We start from the raw sequence: 20,706 nt of genomic DNA on the forward strand, positions 1-20,706 counted from the left end.
CCTAAATGGCATTTCTGAACCGCAAGAGGGACACTGTGTCTCCACAGAGGAGTGTCAGCCAAAGGGCCAGATTCCAGGAAAGGGTGATGTGGTTAAACAACACACTAAGGTTTGGTCTACAGAAGGCTGACACTCAGCCAGCTGGGCTTTTCCAAAAACTTGGAGAGTTGTGGTCAGTTCTGGCTTCTTCAATACTCCAAGCTATTAATTAGGAGAAACCGCTAGGTTGACCTGTGGCCATAATCACCTATGATGAGGGCTTATGCCTAGATATTTGCTGTAGGTAACTGAAGGCACTCCTCTGGGAGCTGCCATCTTGTGTCAGCCTCTGGTGTCCAGTGGAAGTAGTGCATGCTGGAGGCACACAAGGCAAACTGGGAATTGTGCAAAGTGCAGATGCATTTATCAAGGAAATTCGTCACTCATAATCATTGTCCTGTGGCCTTTGAACGCTCAGTGATGACAGGCCAACAATGACTCTCCTTATCAGCATTGACATGACCAGAACACTCTGGAAATACACAAGCTGGCTCCGGGTTTAGTCCTTCCTCTGTTTTTCTCTATGATCTTTGGAAAGAAAACCAACCAAAGCAGATGCCTCTGTTGGAGTGGGAAAGGGGTGATTCATTTTGTCCTCGTGAGGGGGAAAACAAGGATTTTAGCTCCTGCTTACCTAGCCTTTGGGGCTTTCCTGGTGGCTTAGATAGTAGAGAATCTGCCTGCAATGCAGATGTCCCGGATTCGATCCCTTAGATCCCCTGGAGAAGGAAATGGCAACCCACTCCAGTATTCTTGCCTGAAGATCCCATGGACATGGGAACCTGGCAGGCTACAATCCATGGGGTCACAAAGAGTGACTGCTCTTCACCTTGGATCTGTTTTTGTGCTGAGCTAATCACAGCCCCCTGAACAAATGGTGATTTCCTCTTATCACTCCCTCCATTCACTTGAAATGTCCTATTTCCCTATTTCTCTCAACCTGGGAAATAGAATAATTTTCTTTGATGTTAAATAAATGCTCTGTTCGAGTGGTACTTCTTCCATAAAACTCCTATATCCTGTGCCCCTGACCATCCCACTTACACACAGGGTCTCTCACCCCTTGGGAACCCCTCCTGTGTTCTTTGGATGTCTTTCAGAGTTAGAGTGCTTCACTGCATTAATTTATTTACATATCTTCTACTTCTGTCCATTGGGGACAGAGCATTAAATTCCACACTCAATGAATGTTGAGCAGCTCTATGATGAATAAGGCCATTTTAGTGCTTTACACACCTTGCCTCATTTAAGCCTCACACAGCCCTAGAAGGTGGTTACTATTATCATTAATCCTGTCCTTAGAGAAAACAAGCCTCACAGAGGATAAGCTATTCATCTAAGACCATAGCATTATTAAGCCATAGAAGTTGGATTTCAACATAGATAGTCTGACTTCAGAGTCCTCCCTGGATAGTTCAGTTCAGTCACTCAGTTGTATCCAACTCTTTGCAATTCGGTGGACTGCAGCATGCCAGGTCTCCCTGTCCATCACCAACTCCTGGAGTTTACTCAAACTCATGTCCACTGAGTCGGTGATGCCATCCAACCATCTCATCCTCTGTCATCCCCTTATTCTCTCACCTTCAATCTTTCCCAGCATCAGGGTCTTTCCCAATGAGTTAGTTCTTTGCATCAGGTGGCCAAAGTATTGGAGTTTTAGCTTCAACATCAGTCCTTCCAATGCATATTCAGGACTGATTTCATTTAGGATGGACTGGTTGGATGTCCTTGCAGTCCAAGGGACTCTCAAGAGTCTTCTCCAACACCACAGTTCAAAATCTTCAATTCTTTCTTTATAGTCCAACTCTCACATCCATACATGACTACTGGAAAAACCATAGCCTTGACTAGATAGACCTTTGTTGGCAAAGTAATGTCTCTGCTTTTTAATATGCTGTTTAGGTTGGTCATAACTTTTCTTCCAACGAGTAAGCATCTTTTAATTTCATGGCTGCAATCACCATCTGCAGTGATTTTGGAGCTCCCCAAAATAAAGTCAGCCACTGTTTCCACTGTTTCCCCATCTGTTTGCCATGAACTGATAGGACCAGATGCCATGATCTTGGTTTTCTGAATGTTGAGCTTTAGGCCAACTTTTTTTTTTTTACAGGAAAAGTGACTGCTGCTGCTGCTAAGTCGCTTCAGTCGTGTCCAACTCTGTGCAACCCCATAGATGGCAGCCCACCAGGCTTCCCCATCCCTGGGATTCTCCAGGCAAGAACACTGGAGTGGGTTGCCATTTCCTTCTCCAATGCATGAAAGTGAAAAGTGAAAGTAAAGTCACTCAGTCGTGTCCAACTTTTAGCTACCCCATGGACTGCAGCCTACCAGGCTCCTCTGTCCATGGGATTTTCCAGGCAAAAGTACTGGAGTGGGGTGCCATTGCCTTCTCCAATAAATTCTTCAGTACCATTTTTCTAGATTCCATATATGTGTGTTAGAATACAATATTTATCTTTCTCTTTCTGACTCACTTCACTGTATATAATATAATAGGTTCTAGGTTCATCCACCTCATCAGAACTGATTCAAATGCATTCCTTTTAATGGCTGAATAATATTCCATTGTGTATATGTACCACAACTTCTTTATCCATTCATCTGTGGATGGACATCTAGGTTGCTTTCATGTTCTGCTGCTAAGTCGCTTCAGTCATGTCCGACTCTGTGCGACCCATAGATGGCAGCCCACCAGGCTCTGTCATCCCTGGGATTCTCCAGACAAGAACACTGGAGTGGGTTGCCATTTCCTTCTCTAAAGCATGAACGTGAAAAGTGAAAGGGAAGTCGCTCAGTTGTGTCTGACTCTTCGAGACCCCATGAACTGCAGCCCATCAGGCTCCTCTGTCCATGGGATTTTCCAGGCAAGAGTACTGGAGTGGGGTGCCATTGCCTTCTATTGTAAATAGTGCTGCAATGAACAATGGGATACATGTGCTTTTTCAATTTTGGTTTCCTCAGGTTATATGCCTAGGAGTGGGATTGCTGGGTCATATGGTGTTTTTTTCCCTAGTTTTTTAAGGAATCTCCATACCATCTTCCATAATGGCTGTATCAGTTTACATTCCCACCAACAGTGCAAGAGCGTTCCTTTTTCTCCACACCCTCTCCAGCACTTATTGTTTGTAGACTTTCTGATGATGGCCATTTTGACTTGTATGAGGTGATATCTCATTGTAGTTTTGATTTGTATTTCTTTAATAATGAGCGATGTTGAGCATCTTTTCTTGTGTTTTTTAGCCATCTGTATGTCTTCTTTGGAGAACTGTCTATTTAGGTCTTTTCCCCACTTTTTGATTGGGTTGTTTGTTTTTCTGGGATTGAGTTGTATGAGCTGCTTGTATATTTTGGAAATTAATCCTCTGTCAGTTGTTTCATTTGCTATTATTTTCTCCCATTCTGAGGGTTGTCTTTTTACCTTGCTTATAGTTTCCTTTGCTGTGCAAAAGCTTTTAAGTTTAATCAGGTCCCACTTCTTTACTTTTGTTTTTATTTCCTTTACTCTAGGAGGTGGCCATAGAGAATCTTGCTTTGATTTATGTCATTGAGTGTTCTGCCTATGTTTTCCTCTAAGAGTTTTATAGTTTCTGGTCTTACATTTAGGTCTTTAATCCATTTTGAGTTTATCTTTGTGTATGGTGTTAGGAAGTGTTCTAATTTCTTTTACATGTAGCTGTCCAGTTTTCCAAGCATTATTTATTGATGAGACTGTCTTTGCTTCATTGTATATTATTGCCTCATTTGTAAAAAATAAGGTACCCACAGGTGCATGGGTTTATTTCTGGACTTTCTATTTTGTTCCTCTGGTCTATATTTCTATTTTTGTGCCAGTACCATACTGTCTTGATGACTTGTAGTATAATCTGAAGTTAGGAAGGTTGATTCCTCCAGCCCTTAAAGTCAGTTTTATGTAATATTAATATAGGATTCCAGCTCTCTTTTTGTTACTGGTTGCATACTATATCATTTTTCCTTTTTAAACTTTTAATATATTTGTGTATTTGAATAAAATGTCTCTTGTAGGCACAATATAATTGGATCATTAAAAAGAATCCAGTGAGTTTGATTGGAATATTTAGTCCATTTACATTTAATATAATTACTGCTAAGTTAGCATTTATGCTGGCTCAGAGGTTAAAGCGTCTGCCTCCAATGTGGGGGACCTGGTTTGATCCCTGGATCGGGAAGATCCCTTGGAGGAGGATGGTAACCCACTCCAGTATTCTTGCCTGGAGAATCCCATGGACAGAGAAGCCTGGTAGGCTATAGTCCACCGGGTTGCAAAGAGTCGGACACGACTGAGCGACTTCACTTTCACTTTCTTTCGCTTTCTATACATCTTATATCCTTTCTGTTCCTCTAATTTCTCTATTTCCTTTTTTGTACTAAATAGATAGATTCTAGTATCCCATTTAAATTCTCTTGCTGTTGTTTCTTTTACTATGTTTTATGCATTATCATGTATGGATGTGAGAGTTGGACTGTGAAGAAAGCTGAGCGCCGAAGAATTGACGCTTTTGAACTGTGGTGTTGGAGAAGACTCTTGAGAGTCCCTTGGACTACAAGGAGATCCAACCAGTCCATCCTAAAGGAGATCAGTCCTGGGTGTTTGTTGGAAGGACTGATGCTGAAGCTGAAACTCCAGTACTTTGGCCACCTCATGCGAAGAGTTGACTCATTGGAAAAGACCCTGATGCTGGGAGGGATTGGGGGCAGGAGGAGAAGGGGACAACAGAGGATGAGATGGCTGGATGGCATCACCGACTCGAAGGACATGAGTTTGAGTGAACTCTGGGAGTTGGTGATGGACAGGGAGGCCTGGTGTGGTGCAATTCATGGGGTCACAAAGAGTCGGACATGACTGAGCAACTGAACTGAACTGAACCGAACTGAACTGATGCATTATTTTATTAGCAGTTGCCCTGAGGATTACAATTAACATCTTAGCATAAAACAACCTAATTTTTATTAATAACCAGCTTACTATCACAGTATATAAAACTCTGCTGATGGATTGTATTTAATGTAATATTATTCTTTTCATAACACATGAGTTGTTAAATATGATTTATTTTTATATTCTTTTAACATTTCTTATATAATTCCATGTCAAGTCGTGTATGTCTTGCTTCAAAGAACTTTTAATTTAGTTTAGGAAAAAACACAGATATATGTCAAGTCCAGTGACAATGAGATATTTAAATATTAATTCAAGACAATAACAGACATGAGTAACAACTAATTTATTGACCTACAGTTGTACACCTACACATGTCTAGATAGGAGATGTGTAGTGGCTTAATAACAGGACATTTCAGGAAAATCAGAGTCGGTGTGAAGATGATCAAAGAAGACTTTAAGGAGTTGGAATTGGATCTAGTAGGTGTGGAGGTGTACAAACTCACTGAAATGTAAGAGAATGAATGGGAACTCTCTAAGCTGTCTTCTGTCTTTTCAGTGAAACCGGGGATGAGGCTATTTGTTTACTGTTTGTCTGTAGGACCCAGAACATTGCCTGACACATTAGAGGTGCTCGGTAAATATTGACCAGATGACAAAATGAGTGAATTTGGTTGAATACATCAGTTAGGGGTGTAACTGAAACCTTGGAAGAGAGATGATACATTCTGAAACATTACCTTTGGACTATTTGCTAGGTAATTGATAAGAGGGAAATAGCCTATTCTTTTTCAATTATTAGGGACACTGCAAAATTTTCACTTTTACTTAAAAATCTCTACTCTGAATTCTTTTCTGGGAGTTCAGAGAAATTGAAGGTAGATACTTTTGTGTCTGTACATTTCAGTGATAGAAATGGGGTGACAAAAGTTCTGCAAATATTGAGAAGAGAGATAATAAGAAATATGTGGGAACATTGCTTTGAAACATCTGAAACGGCTCTATTACTTTCCTTTCTTTAATTCACTTTCTAGTCCTTGACTCTCCAGGGTCATCAGAAGCAGAAAACTTCAATAATTCCAGCAAATATCAGCAAAAATACATGAATAGAGTTTATTTTTAAGGGTTTGAACATTTTTATGTTAGCTCTTTAATGAGATAAATCTTGTATATTTATAGATTTTATGTTGTATAAATCTTTGGTTAAGGTTAACTTAAAGTTAACCTTAAAGTAATTTGCTTCATCCTTCAATTTCTTGGCCACTGGAGAAAGGAATCTAGCTAAAGGCTGAAAGTTGAGGTTAAATTTCTCTTTAATTGCAATTGCTTTGCTGACTTTGCCGACAAAGATTTGTCTAGTCAAAACTATGGTTTTTCCAGTAGTCATGTATGGATGTGAGAGTTGGACTATAAAGAAAGATGAGCACCAAAGAATTGATGCTTTTGAACTGTGGTGTTGGAGAAGACTCTTGGGAGTCCCTTGGACTGCAAGGAGATCAAATCAGTCAATCCTAAAGAAAGTCAATCCTGAATATTCATTAGAAGGACTGAGGTTGAAGCTGAAACTCCAATACTTTGGCCACCTGATGTGAAGAGCTGACTCATTTGAAAAGACCCTGATGCTGGGAAAGATTGAAGGCTGGAGGAGATGGGGACGACAGAGGATGAGATGGTTGGATGGCATCACCGACTCAATGGACATGAGTTTGAGCAGGCTCCGGGAGTTGGTGATGGACAGGGAAGCCTGGTGTGCTGCAGTCCATGGGGTCGCGAAGAGTGGGAGCGACTGAGTGACTGAACTGAACTGAACTGAACAGCAGTCGCAGAGCCAGTAGAGGGTGCAGTGTACCTATCCTTTGATTTCTGGGATTGCAAATAAGTGCATAGGTTGGATACTCCTCAAATAGCCTAGATAAACAAGACTTCATTTCATCTAGAGAGAAAGGAGTCTGGGACTATGATTTGGTCTTTGGTGATCTCGATTTTATATTCAGGAATTAGCAGATATATAGAATCATTTTATTACCATTGGAGAATGCTGAGGATGGTGCTTTATGAAGACTGTTTTTGTTTTGCTTCCCTGGTGAAAAGTCATTTGAGCATTTTGTACCAAGTCCACAAAAAACTGGCCTGATTAAACTCATCAACCAGATTAGATTCTGGGTATCCAGGATTGCTTGCGTAATGGGTTGGGCATTTTTGCTAATCCTTGAAATCTTTGATGTGGCTGCTGACTGGGAGCTAGGATGCATTCTTCCCCTCTGGCTCATCAGCTTCCATTCCGTGAGTCTCCAGTGTCTGTGCTACTTTATCTCCACAGCTGACTTAGCAGAGATAGGACGCCTCCTGTTCTCTTCTTTCTTGCCTGACTCACTCCCACAGTGTTATTCTCCCCTAGCAACAGGGCGGTGGGCTGAGCAAATGAGGCAGCACCCCCCGCTTGCCAGCTCACCCCCTTCTGAAGCTGTCTGTTTATGCAACATTTTGCTCATTCTTTCTCCATCAAATTCTCCAAGTTTCCAGGTACTTATTCAGAGGAGTTCATGTGAGGTCTTTTCTTTCCCTTCACTTACCTTTCAGCATGGAAATGAATTTAGTAATAGTATTATCAGTCCATCTTTTTTTTTTTTTTTTTTTTTTAGCATTTCTTGGGGATCTTATGCTTTTGACATTGGCTTTTTGTCTTGTGATATCTCTTGTATTTCTTGAGCAGGTGTTTAAATCTCTCCTTTTAATTTAGCTTCCCCACCCCCCCCGCCCCCCGCCGGTTTATGCTGTCTCTCTGAATCCAGCTAGAAGGTGAATTAATACTTGTGGCTGAAAAGAAGCTCTTTTGACCTAGGATCCTGGTCTTCTACATGAGAGTTAAGGCCTTTCTCATTTGGCTAAAAGTATTTCAGAGAAAAAAATATGGAAATTCAATACTAATCAGTAATTCTGTCCTCTACCCTTTAAAGAAAAGGGATTTGTACTTTTGGGGATCAACTTATTTTCTCCTTCCCTTTTGACAGGTTTTGGTAAATGTTCCACTCCAATAATATGTTAACATTTTCCGAGTTGATCCAGGTTAAAAAGTAAGTAGACTCTGTTTTGTTCTCCTTCTCCTTGGTTCTTTCTCATCATCACCTTTAGCCACTGCCCCTCTCCCATTTCTTTCTCCTACCAGGTCAGAATCTGCCCTCTGCTTGTTTCGGGTCAGTATGCTTGCAAGAATTCCAGTTTACTGCTTGGTTAATCACTAATCAGTCTCATGTGACATGCTTTGTGAGATAGACTAACTGTTGACTATTCTTAAAGTATAGCTGTAGTGACAAAATCATTACAAATGTCTTTGGCTACTGTATTCAGAAAATATCTTAAATATATAAGAATTTGGAAAGCAGCTTTATCCTTTAAAGCAGTTTTACTCAATACTGCAGTTGGCTTAGAGATCAAGAAGGGATCTGGGTCTGTCTAATCTGTCTAATCCCCAGCACCAGGATTGTGATGGAAAAGTTAAGGTGTTTGTTTGCTTGTTTTTTCTTTTTTTGGCCATGCCGCATGACTTGTGGGATCTTAGTTCTCTGATCAGGGATTGAACCGAGGCCCAGGCAGTGAAAGCACTGAGTCACCAAAAAAATTCCTGGAAAAGTTCAGTTTTGAGGGTTGCTGAAGTGGAATAGGATTGGAGAAGGACAGAATATTAGAGGTTAAGGTTATTATAACAGAGGTGGAAGAACTGGGACAGAGCACTCAGAATGAGGGACCATATTTTGTGAGGACTCCAGGTATGTCTTGTGTCAAAGGGAAATAAAGGCAGAGGGTTGTAGAGAGTGAGGATTAAAAACAGAGTTACCATGTCTAAAGAGTCATTACTGGCGACTTGGGAGTTTCAGTTCGGTGAAGGAAATTCATCATTCTACTCTGAGATCAATGCAAAGAAATAGAGGAAAACAACAGAATGGGAAAGACTAGGGATCTCTTCAAGAAAATCAGAGATACCAAAGGAACATTTAATGCAAAGATGAGCTCGATAAAGGACAGAAATGGTATGGACCTAACAGAAGCAGAAGATATTAAGAAGAGATGGCAAGAATACACAGAAGAACTGTACAAAAAAGATATTCATGACCCAGATAATCACAATGGTGTGGTCACTGACCTAGAGCCAGACATCCTGGAATGTGAAGTCAAGTGGGCCTTAGAAAGCATCACTACGAACAAAGCTAGTGGAGGTGATGGGATTCCAGTTGAGCTATTCCAAATCCTGAAAGATGATGCTGTGAATATGCTGCACTCAATATGCCAGCAAATTTGGAAAACTCAGCAGTGGCCACAGGACTGGAAAAGGTCCGTTTTTATTGCAATCCCAAAGAAAGGCAATGCCAAAGAATGCTCAAACTACCACACAATTGCACTCATCTCACATGCTAGTAAAGAAATGCTCAAAATTCTCCAAGCCAGGCTTCAGCAATATGTGAACCGTGAGCCTCCTGATGTTCAAGCTGGTTTTAGAAAAGGCAGAGGAACCAGAGATCAAATTGCCAACATCCGCTGGATCATGGAAAAAGCAAGAGAGTTCTAGAAAAACATCTATTTCTGCTTTATTGACTATGCCAAAGCCTTTGACTGTGTGGACCACAATACACTGTGGAAAATTCTGAAAGAGATGGGAATACCAGACCACCTGATCTGCCTCTTGAGAAATTTGTACGCAGGTCAACAAGCAACAGTTAGAACTGGACATGGCACAACAGACTGGTTCCAAATAGGAAAAGGAGTATGTCAAGGCTGTATATTGTCACCCTGCTTATTTAACTTCTATGCAGAGTACATCATGAGAAACGCTTGACTGGAAGAAACACAAGCTGGAATCAAGATTGCCGGGAGAAATCTCAATAACCTTAGATATACAGATGACACCACCCTTATGGCAGAAAGTGAAGAGGAACTCAAAAGCCTCTTGATGAAAGCGAAAGTGGAGAGTGACAAAGTTGGCTTAAAGCTCAACATTCAGAAAACAAAGATCATGGCATCTGGTCCCATCACTTCATGGGAAATAGATGGGGAAACAGTGGAAACAGTGGCTGACTTTATGTTTTTGGGGTCCCAAATCACTGCAGATGGTGACTTCAGCCATGAAATTAAAAGACGCTTACTCCTTGGAAGGAAAGTTACGACCAACCTAGATAGCATATTCAAAAGCAGAGACATTACTTTGCCAACAAAGATCCGTCTAGTCAAGGCTATGGTTTTTCCTGTGGTCATGTATGGATGTGAGAGTTGGACTGTGAAGAAGGCTGAGCGCCGAAGAATTGATGCTTTTGAACTCTGGTGTTGGAGAAGACTCTTGAGAATCCCTTGGACTGCAAGGAGATCCAACCAGTCCATTCTGAAGGAGATCAGCCCTGGGATTTCTTTGGAAGAAATGATGCTGAAGCTGAAACTCCAGTACTTTGGCCACCTCATGCGAAGAGTTGACTCATTGGAAAAGACTCTGATGCTGGGAGGGATTGGGGGTAGGAGGAGAAGGGGACAACAGAGGATGAGATGGCTGGATGGCATCACTGACTCGATGGACGTGAGTCTGGGTGAACTCCGGGAGTTGGTGATGGACAGGGAGGCCTGGCGTGCTGCTATTCATGGGGTTGCAAAGAGTCGGACGTGACTGAGCGACTGATCTGATCTGATGGAGAACAGTAGGCAGTTTCCTTGAAAAAGTAAAAATATAGCCCCCATGTGATCCTGTGATCCCACTCTTGGGCATATATCTGGAGAAAAACATAATTTGTAAAGATATAGATATGTGCATCCTAATGTTCGTTGCAGGACTGTTTACAATAGTCAAGACATGGATGCAACCTAAATGTCCATCATCTGGTTATTTGAATGAATGGATAAAGAAAATATGGTATATGTATATTGGAATGGAACACAATGGACTATTACTCAATCATAAGAAAGAATGAAATAATTCCATCTGCAATGACATGGGTGTTTGTCTTTGAATTTTTTTCTGTTTTTGTTTGCAAGTTATGCCTTCTCTATTTTTATGTCACTATCAAAGCTACTTTCATGTATATGCTTATCAAAGTTTAAGTTAATCAGTATCCTTATTGTTCTCTGATAAAAGAGACCTCAGAATGCTTAAACTCCATTCTCCTTCCCCTTTATATACTACTGCAGTTGTATTTTATCTCTAGAATGTTTTCTGCCACAAACCAGAGTATTATCATTGGTTTAGACAGAGAATTTTAAAAATTTATTTGCCTATTTACTACTACAATATCTCTGCTCACCATTTGTTTTTACATTAAATCCTTTTGATGTTAGACATTTCTCTTGTCTGAAGTATAGTCCTTATAATGTTTCAGTTTTCTGAAAATATCTTTATTGTAACTCATTCTTGAAAAGTATTTTTCTAGCATTTTATAATGAAGATTTTCAAACATATAGCAAAGTTGAAAGAGTGTTGTAGTGAATACCCATATACCTACCTAGATTCTACCATTATTATTTGAAAAGGATATTTACTGGATATAGAGTTCCAGTTTGCTGGTTATTTTCTTTCTTTCAGTGGCTTTTATTCTGACTTCCAGTGGCTGGATATCAAGAAGTCAGTCATCAATCCTAATGCCAATTCTCTGTAGATCTATCTACCTGCTGTGGCTGTTTTTAAAAATTCTTTTCATCTCTGACATTGTTCAGTGATGTGTCTAGTGTGTGTTTTCTTGGGTTTCACTGAACACCATGATCTGAAGACTGTTATCTGTCAGCAATTCTGAAAAATCTTATCCTTTTAAATATAATTTCTTCTTTATTCTCACTAGTAATTCCTTATGCAACTACTTTAAGCTGACTCCTCCACTTAAGATTCTTTGGACTGTCTAAAGCACTAAGAATTGGTACTGCAAACGCCACTGAGGACCACCTAGTGAGTCTCACTGCCAGGAGAGTTTTCCCTACTCTCCCTTTCCTTAGCTTCAAAGATGGGGTGGGCAGGTTTACATGCTGTCCTCTTCCTGTGTGGTGGAGTTTAGCTCTTTTTCAGTTTCACTAGGTAGGTGATACCCTGTGGGGCCTCAACTTTATGCAGGGATCTTCTGTCACACTCTTCACCTTGGCAGAACTTGGGCTTCACCACCTCTCTCTCTGCACCACTTCCTCCTAGAAGACACAAAAAGGGAAACTCAGTGGCTCAAGGAATGCACAGAAAACTTCAGGTAATGGCAGACCTGGCATTTCCCTCTTCCTCAGAATTGGTACAAGTTAAGTAACTCACACATAGAGATTCTGGGTGGACCTGGCTGGATAAAATAGGCAAAAGCATCATGACTCATTCCAGTGCGTGATGACCAGAAAATGAAATCCAAGGAAAGCTTCTTTCAATCAAATGCAGGACCATCTGTGGACATAGATTCTCGGATTTAACTCTCTATTACTTGACCTCATCAACGGTGATGAGGAAAACATAGCTTTTAGAAATGATCACTAATGCAGAGATTACAAATAATCATTCATACAGCAAAATAGGGGCTTCCCAGGTGGTAAAGAATCAGCTTGCCATTGCAAGAAATGTAAGAAATGTGGCTTTGATCCCTGGGTCGGGAAGATCCCCTGGAGGAGAGCACAGCAACCCACTACAATATTCTTGCCTGGAAAATCCCATGGACAGAGGAGCCCGGCAGGCTACAGTCCATAGGATAGCAAACAGTCAGACACAACTGAAGTGACTTAACATGCATGTACAGAGAAATGGGGCTCCATAAATGCCAGGTTAATTTGAAATGTTCATTTCTATTCAAGGTAAGCTTTCTAAGCATATGGAAACTTCTTTTTTTCATATCAAGTTGTTTTTTGGGGAACCAGATGTAATCTCAGGACTTTTTTTCATTCTGATTGTTACAACTGTGTTTATACTAGCTAAAACTATTCATGTTATTTACAGCAGAGGTTATTTGTGTCATTTTGTCAATCATCATCAATACTTGATAGTTTCTGTAAATATTTCAGGATGTAAATTAAATATCCCTTGCCGCTTGACTACCTTTCTTTTGGTAGCTTATGCCAACTATGTTTTGACCATATCTAAAAAACTTATGCTGTAATTTGTTCTTTTGGAATATATTAGGTATACTTTGGCAGTTAATGAAAAGAGATATGCTTCATGAAGATTTAAGTATTTACATTCTTATATCATCTTAATATATGATTCAATGGAAACACACACACATGTACAAAGAAGAACTGTAAATGGATCTATGCTTTTCACATTAGGAGAATAAAGCAAATGATGAAAGTGTCCTACAGCGCTGTGTTGCTATTTATACTTCCTAAACCATGTAACTGTAGTGGATCTTAGCTACATTTCTCATGTAACAAGTTGGTAATTATGAAAACAATGGAAACAGTGACAGACTTTAATTTTTTGGGCTCTAACACACTGCAGATGGTGACTGCAGCCATAAAATTAAAAGACACTTGCTCTTTGGTAGAAAAGCTATAACAAATCTAGATAGTATATTAAAAAGCAGAGATATTTCTTTGCCAGCAAAGGTCCATATAGTCAAAGCTATGATTTTTCCAGTCGTCGTGTATGGATGTGAAATGTGGACCATAAAGAAGGCTGAGAGCCAAAGAATTGATGCTTTCAAACTGTGGTGTTTTCCCAAGATTCCCTTGGACTGCAAGGAGATCCAACCAGTCCATCCTAAAGGAGATCAGTCCTGGGTGTTCATTGGAAGGACTGATGTTGAAGCTCTAATACTTTGGACACCTGATGCAAAGAGCTGACTCATTGGAAAAGTCCCTGATGCTGGGAAAGGTTGAAGGCAGGAGGAGAGGGGGACAACAGAGGATGAGATGGTTGAATAGCATCACTGACTCCATGGACATGAGTTTGAGCAAGCTCCGGGAGAGGTGAAGGACAGGGAAGCCTGGCATGTTGCAGTCCATGTGGTCGCAAAGAGTTGGACATGACTGAGCGACTGAACAACAACAACAACAACAATTATTTTTATAACCATTATTGTTTGGCTACAAACACAGTTTGGCAGTAATATCTTATTTTTTTAAATGGTTTGTATATTTAACATTAGATAATTCTTACTGTCTTTTACTTTTCATCTTGTGGGGTATCATCCTTGTAAACATGTTCAATAAAAGTGAGAAGCAAATATGTGAACAAACATATGAAACTCATTGAACAAAGTGAAGCTCTTAAAACATTAACAAATCTCTTAACGATATCTGATTTATTATCAGAGAACCATTTAGATATTGGGCAATATGACTGAATAAGTAATTTGAGCACTATGTATTCTTTTAGATATAATTTCTCGCATGTGAGCCATGTGTTTTCAAATTTTACTTTTAAATAAATGTTTCTGCTCACTGGAATTTAAGCTCCATGAGGACAGGGACATTGTTTTGTGCACCATTAATTTCTAGTTGAGGACATAATTGTCACCAACATCTTTTTCAATGAACAAGCTAATACATAATTAAAACTAATTGATAGTGGAAAATATTTTTGTAAACAGAAGAAATAAAATGTGGTCTTAATTTCAGTCAGTATTTCTTCAAGACTATTAATATTTATTTAACATGTTTTGTGACTACTGGGTTAGGTGCATACAAATTTAAAGCAAGTGTATTTTCTTGGTGTATTGTTCTTTTTATCATTACATAAAGACTTTCTTTGGAGAAAGTAATGGCAACCCACTCCCATATTCTTGCCTGGAGAGTTCCATGGATAGAGGAGCCTGGTGAGCTACAGTCCATGGGGTCGCAACAAGTCGCGACTGAGAGACTAACACTTTCACTTTCAAAGACTTTTCCTGTGAAATCATATCTTTTTTGATGTTAGTCTCTGTCTGATATTGTTATACTGGTTTCTTCCTGCCCTGGTCCCCTCTCCTTTCCACCTTCTCTCCCTCTCTCCTCCCCTTTCTTTCCCTTTACCTGTTCTTCCTTCTCTTTCCTTCTCCTCTCCTCCTCTTCTTCCTCATCCTCATCTTCCTCTTCTTTCTAAGTATTTGCCTAGTGTATCTTCTTTCATCCTCTTATTAATTTATTCTTGACATTTTTGAGCCATTGTAGATATGTTTATATAAAGCACATAGCTGGTTTTGCTGGTCTGTTCTTTAAAATCTTGCCTGGGAATCTTCTCCCTTATAGGGTTATTTGTTTCATTACACAGTTGCTTTGATTACTAGAACATTGTGCTTATGTGTCTATATCTCATGGCTTTTATTTTTGCTTTCACTTTCTGCTTTCCTAACTTGGGGCTCTCCTGGTGGCTCAGAGGGTAAAGAGTCTGCCTGCAATGTGGGGGACTAGGTTTGATCTCTCGATTGGGAAGATTCTCAGGAGAAGGAAATGGCAACCCACTTCAGTATTCTTGCCTGGAGTATTCCCATGGACAGAGAAGCCTGGTGGGCTATAGCCCATAGGGTCACAAAGAGTTGGACATGACTGACCAACTTCACTTTCTTTTCCTAACTTATCTTGGAAAGACTGAGTTTTCTGTATTCCTATCCCCCATTCCAACTACCAATTTGGAAGTTCTATATTTTATTTCTGACCTTTAAAGAGTCGATCTTAAAACATCTTAACATCAACACATGACTTAATATGATTTAATATTAATTAGTAGCTTTATGCTCATACCCTTAGATACATATTAGCTTTCTCCTCTCATTCCAACTTTCATGGTTATTTTATTATTTTTTAAATAATATTTTTATTTATTGTTGTTTAGTAACTAAGTCCTGTGCAACTCTTTTGCGACCCCATGGACTGTAGCCCACCAGGTTCCTCCGTCCTTGGGATTTCCCAGGCAAGAATAGTGGAGTGGGTTGCTATTTCCTTCTCCAGGGGATCTTCCCGACCCAGGGATGGAACTTGAGTCTCCTGCACTGCAGATATATTCTTTGCACTGAGCCACCCTTATTAGTCAATGTTTGTTTAGATTTACAAATAACTGCTCATCAATGCTTCACTTTTCTTCTCCTTAAAGCACATGTCTTTTAGTTGAATCATAAGACGTTGACATTTTTGTGCATCAAAAATGGCTGAATATCAGACATTTCATGTGGTTCAATCTAATAGTCATTTCTCGGAAAAACTGGGCAGTAAACTTTTTCAATTTAAAAATCTAAAAATGTTTTCATTTCACCATCACGTCTATATAGTTTAGCTCTGTGTATCCTCTGCTGCTGCTGCTGCTTAGTCGCTTCAGTTGTGTTCGACTCTGTATGACCCTATGGGCTATAGCCCGCCAGGCTCCTCTGTCCATAGGGATTCTCCGGGCAAGAAAACTGGAGTGGGTAGCCATGCCCTCCTCCAGGGGATCTTCCCACCCAGGGATTGAACCTGCATCTCCTGCACTGCAGGCAGATTCTTTACCACTGAGCCACCAGGGAAGCCATGTGTATCCTCTGCTTGGGTTATTTTCCCTCATTGCTTCAAGATGTCTCATTGCCTTCTGGAATCATGATTGCTAATAAGAAGTCTACTGTCATTCTAATCACCATTTATTTATAGATAACTTGTCTTTACTTTCTTATTCCTTTATAATTGAAATTTGGAAAGTTTTCTATAACATATCTGGGTGTGGATATTTTTGTTTTTAACTTCAAAGAGTTTGCCCTTCTTTTCTAGATGTTGTAAGTCACATATATATATATATATATATAATTTTTTTTTTTAAGTTGGTCTGTTCATTTTCTGTTTCTAAGCTTTTCCTTATGGTTTTTGTTCCTTCATTATCTCCTTTAAGTATCTTATTATACTTCCTTGTAGTCCCTTTCATACTGTATATAATCTATATTTTGGGAGTGCTTAATTTTCCTATTGACTGCATTTTCTTAATCTCTTCTATTGTGTCTTGATTTCTCACTGAACTTATAAATGATTTTCAGCTATGGTAATTTCCCCACCTCCATTCCACCCCCACTTTCCTGGAATTTTCTTAAATCCTTATTTTTAAGGTATTCCCAAAGAATGATTTCACATTTTTTAGGATGCGAAAAGTGCTTTTTATAGCAACAATTTTTATGTTCATATCAATTGCATGGTTTGTGGTGTCTTAATCATGTGGGTGTTACACACTTAAACCCTACGTCTGTGTTAATGGGTACCTTGCATTTTGATTTCTCACAGTTGATTTGTTTTTCACTCAAGGCCCTGGAAAGGTGGCAATCTTTTGAACTGCTTTTACGGTTAGGTGGAAGGAGTTACTTTAGTCTCTTCATGGAGGAGGTAGTTCTTCAAGGCTCCATGCCTTACCTGGGAAGTCCAACTACAGGTCTCGCCCCGTGAAGACATTCTATCTCTGGTCCCTGTAGAAACATTCATTAATCCTGAGCCTCTATTGTCTGTGATTGAAGTTGAAGCTGCTGTTGGGTCCTCTCTCTCCTCTGGCCTTGGTTTCTCTGTTTATTTGGCACAATGGGGATTTTCTGTTTTTTTCTAGAGTGGTTATGTCTTATTTTTTTTGTTTTTGCTACATTTTATTCATTTGGTTATGGTCCATTTCTTGGTTTATGCTTACGTTTCTTTGTTGCCTTTTAATTTTGACCTTTTTTTGTTGCTTCTAACTGAAACTCTAACATTCTTTGTGTGATATATTTTAAAATAAGCTGTATTATCTTACAAATTTGGTATAAATTTAATTCACAATACTTGTAGAACAACTTCTCTTTTATACAGATGCCTTTTGTCTTGTATTTAGATTAAGTGAAAGTATTCTTACAGTTGTGAAAATCCAGTTTGTTGAAAATTGCCCACCAAGAGATGGAGAACTTTCTCTAAGAAAGTAGACACACATTATTAAATGATAAATTTTCTTCTCTCATTCTTATTAGTTTAGAATGCTGAAATTAAGAATTTTGAGGATATCCGTGTCCAAAGGTTAATGTAGGATTTTTAAAGCAAGACATTCTAGAATAATCAACCATTTTTCATTCCTTTTTACCTTTTATTCTCCTCTTATATATTTCAAACAACAAAAAGTAAATCAACCTCTCATCTTGTAAGATTATTAGGTATTAAAAGTGCTATTTTCTTGGATAAATATTTGTTATAATTATATATTATTTTTCAGTGGAGATAGCTCATTTTTAAAAGAAATGATAAATTTGGGTTAATTAATCCTACTGTTTGTACTAAGTATATTTTATTTATCGAGTCTTTTGAGAATTGACAATTTGTTCCATTTTTAAAAATTTGTTCTATTTTTATGAAAATAGAACATCTTTATATAAATTAGAAGAAATAGTTAAGTAGAGTAACTTTTATAGCATAGCAGAACATTTAGTGTAGATGCACAGACAGACAGACAGACAGATAGACACACACACACACACACAGCCATGCCATGCCATTGACGTCATTTTCATTTACTTTTTGTTTTTTCTGGCAACAGTGGAACATGCCCTGACAATCCACCTTCCATTATAAATATTTTAAAAACTAGGCAGGAGAGAGTCATCCCTTAACCACAGTCATATAATGTAATGAAGGATACACACAGCTGCAGCAACACTCTGTAATTACTTAATTTGTTTTTGACAGCCCCCATTTGCAGAGGTGAGGAAAGTATGAACCACACATGAGTAAGGATTTTACGTATACCCGAGTTTGTTTGTCAGCTGTGAATATTCACACATTTTCTTGGAAAATGACACAAATCATGGGGCAGGAAATCAAAACCAACGTCACCCTTTTCCCAGCAGAGAAAGAGCTCAAGATAATGTTTGCTGTCAATGAAAATTTGAAGCAAAAACTCAAGCCAGCATCTCCTCACCAAGAAGAAGTAAATTAGCCAGCACTTTCCAGCTTGTGGCATTAGAGTGGGAGTGTGAGTTAAGAATATAGGTCTTGCTCATCAGATGGAAGAGCTTATTTTAATGACTAAATGGAGCCTAGAACAGGCCACCATATTTATCCCAAGTAACTTTCATAATAGTTATGTGTTGAGTGGTGTAATGGCTCTTTCTGTGGTTTTTGTAACTCAACCATGGGCATTCAGAGTGATCCCCATTATGCACTTCTTAGGTAACCAGTGTTGACCTACATAGGATGGAGGTTGATGTGGCTGTGGGATGCTTCCTGGATCCTCTGGGACATGTCCTGAGTTGTCTGGAACTGAACACTTTACAGGGACTGGTCTTGAAGTGGAATTAGGGCAAGATGAAACCCAATAATCAGAGATAAGTGACTGAGATCTGATCTCTTTTGAGGAGTATGAGAAGTCCTACCTACCCCAGCTGGGAGTTGGAGTGGTGATCCAAAACAACAAAGTCAAACAGTTCTGTAAAGGAATGATGGAAACCTTACAAAGTGGGGGAGCACAGAACAATGAAATAATTTGAGTTATCTCAGAGTTATCAGTAGTCATAACTATGCTTTTCAACGCAGTAATTGGGCCTGATTAAGAAGATGTCTGTCACCTTATGAAGATGGGATAATTAACATCTTACATAAATCAGAGTAAGGAACTGTAATAAAGGGTATATTATTAACATCATATTGAGAAACTAGGCAGAGCTCTGGACTTATTTACCTGATAGAAATCTGACCAAGTGGAGTTAAAAATCTGTCTGTGCTTTCCTTGTCTCCAATTTTCTTGGTTCTTTTTGGTAATAGGATTCCAATACATGAAACCATATGCAAATATCATAAGCAGTAATTGAAGGCAGAGTTACATGTGATCTGAGCTTCCCAGGTGGCGAGTGGTAGAGAATCTGCTGGCCCGTGCAGGAGATGCAAGAGACGAGGGTTTGATCCCTGAGTCGGGAAGATCCCCTGGAGGAGGAAATGGCAACTCACTCTAGTATTCTTGTCAGAAAAATATCATGGACGGGGAGGCTGGTGGGCTATAGTCCATGGGGTTGCAAAGAGTCGGACATGATTGAGTGACAGCAAGTACATGTGATCTAGTTAGCTCACCATGAAGAAAGTTCTTGGGATGAGTTTTGGGAAGATTTGTTCCCTGAAGAAGGAGGTCATGAGGGGAGGAATTTGAGTTGTAAAAAGAGTCAACTTGAAGTTGTAGAGAGCTCCTAGAGATGCTTATCTGTAATTGCTCTTCTGCCTTTGATCAAAATCATGAAGTTACATATTCACATTATCTTGTATATTCTACTCAACAGGCAAGGATTAAGCCAGGGAAGAAGCACGTATTTCCTCTCAGGTGTTCTGAGTACTTTGGCCCAAGGTCATTGTCATCAGACAGCCTGTGACTAAGGTTGCTTTTTCTGCCCTTCCCAGCACCCCATAGCCTCAGGCTTCCAGAGCAGACCATGGAGTCAGAATTGTGCTTGATCCTGCCTAAAGACAAAGGAGGTGTTTAACAGTAGGGTACTGAAGGTTGTGGGCATCTTTGTCCTTATATCATTTTATTCCAGTTCTCAAGGTCAGTCTCCCAAAGAGCACCCTTTTAAGCTATGGTACTTAAGGGAGTACTCACCTTTCTCTACAATCCTCCCCAAATGTTATTTAATGTTTTCACTAGTGGACACATTTATACATACTTACTTGAACTTTGGAGAGTGATTTTACTTGATAAATCTCAGTATCTCGTCTATCCTTGGAATTTTCCAGGCAAGAAAACTGGAGTGGGTTGCCATCTCCTGCTCCCAACCCAGGGATCTTCCCAACCCAGGGATCAAACATGCCTTTCTTGCATCTCCTGCGTTGGCAGGTAGATTCTTTATCACCGGCACCACCTGGGAAGTCCTGATAAATCTCAGCAACTTAATATATACCTATAAGGATTGATCT

At 39.5% G+C, this 20,706-nt stretch overlaps 1 long non-coding RNA gene across 1 annotated transcript in view; it reads left to right on the forward strand.

Annotated features, from left to right (window-relative positions):
• The first annotated feature begins 7,062 nt into the window (after positions 1-7,062).
• LOC133252992 (uncharacterized) overlaps positions 7,063-20,706 on the forward strand; it is a 31,085-nt gene continuing 17,441 nt past the window's right edge. The window contains exons 1-2 of the long non-coding RNA XR_009738142.1: positions 7,063-7,461; positions 7,950-8,012. This is a non-coding gene — a long non-coding RNA (uncharacterized LOC133252992). The remainder of the gene's footprint in view (positions 7,462-7,949; positions 8,013-20,706) is intronic.

This window comes from Bos javanicus, chromosome 8 (genome assembly GCF_032452875.1).
Source record: "Bos javanicus breed banteng chromosome 8, ARS-OSU_banteng_1.0, whole genome shotgun sequence".
Classification (NCBI taxonomy): domain Eukaryota; kingdom Metazoa; phylum Chordata; class Mammalia; order Artiodactyla; family Bovidae; genus Bos; species Bos javanicus.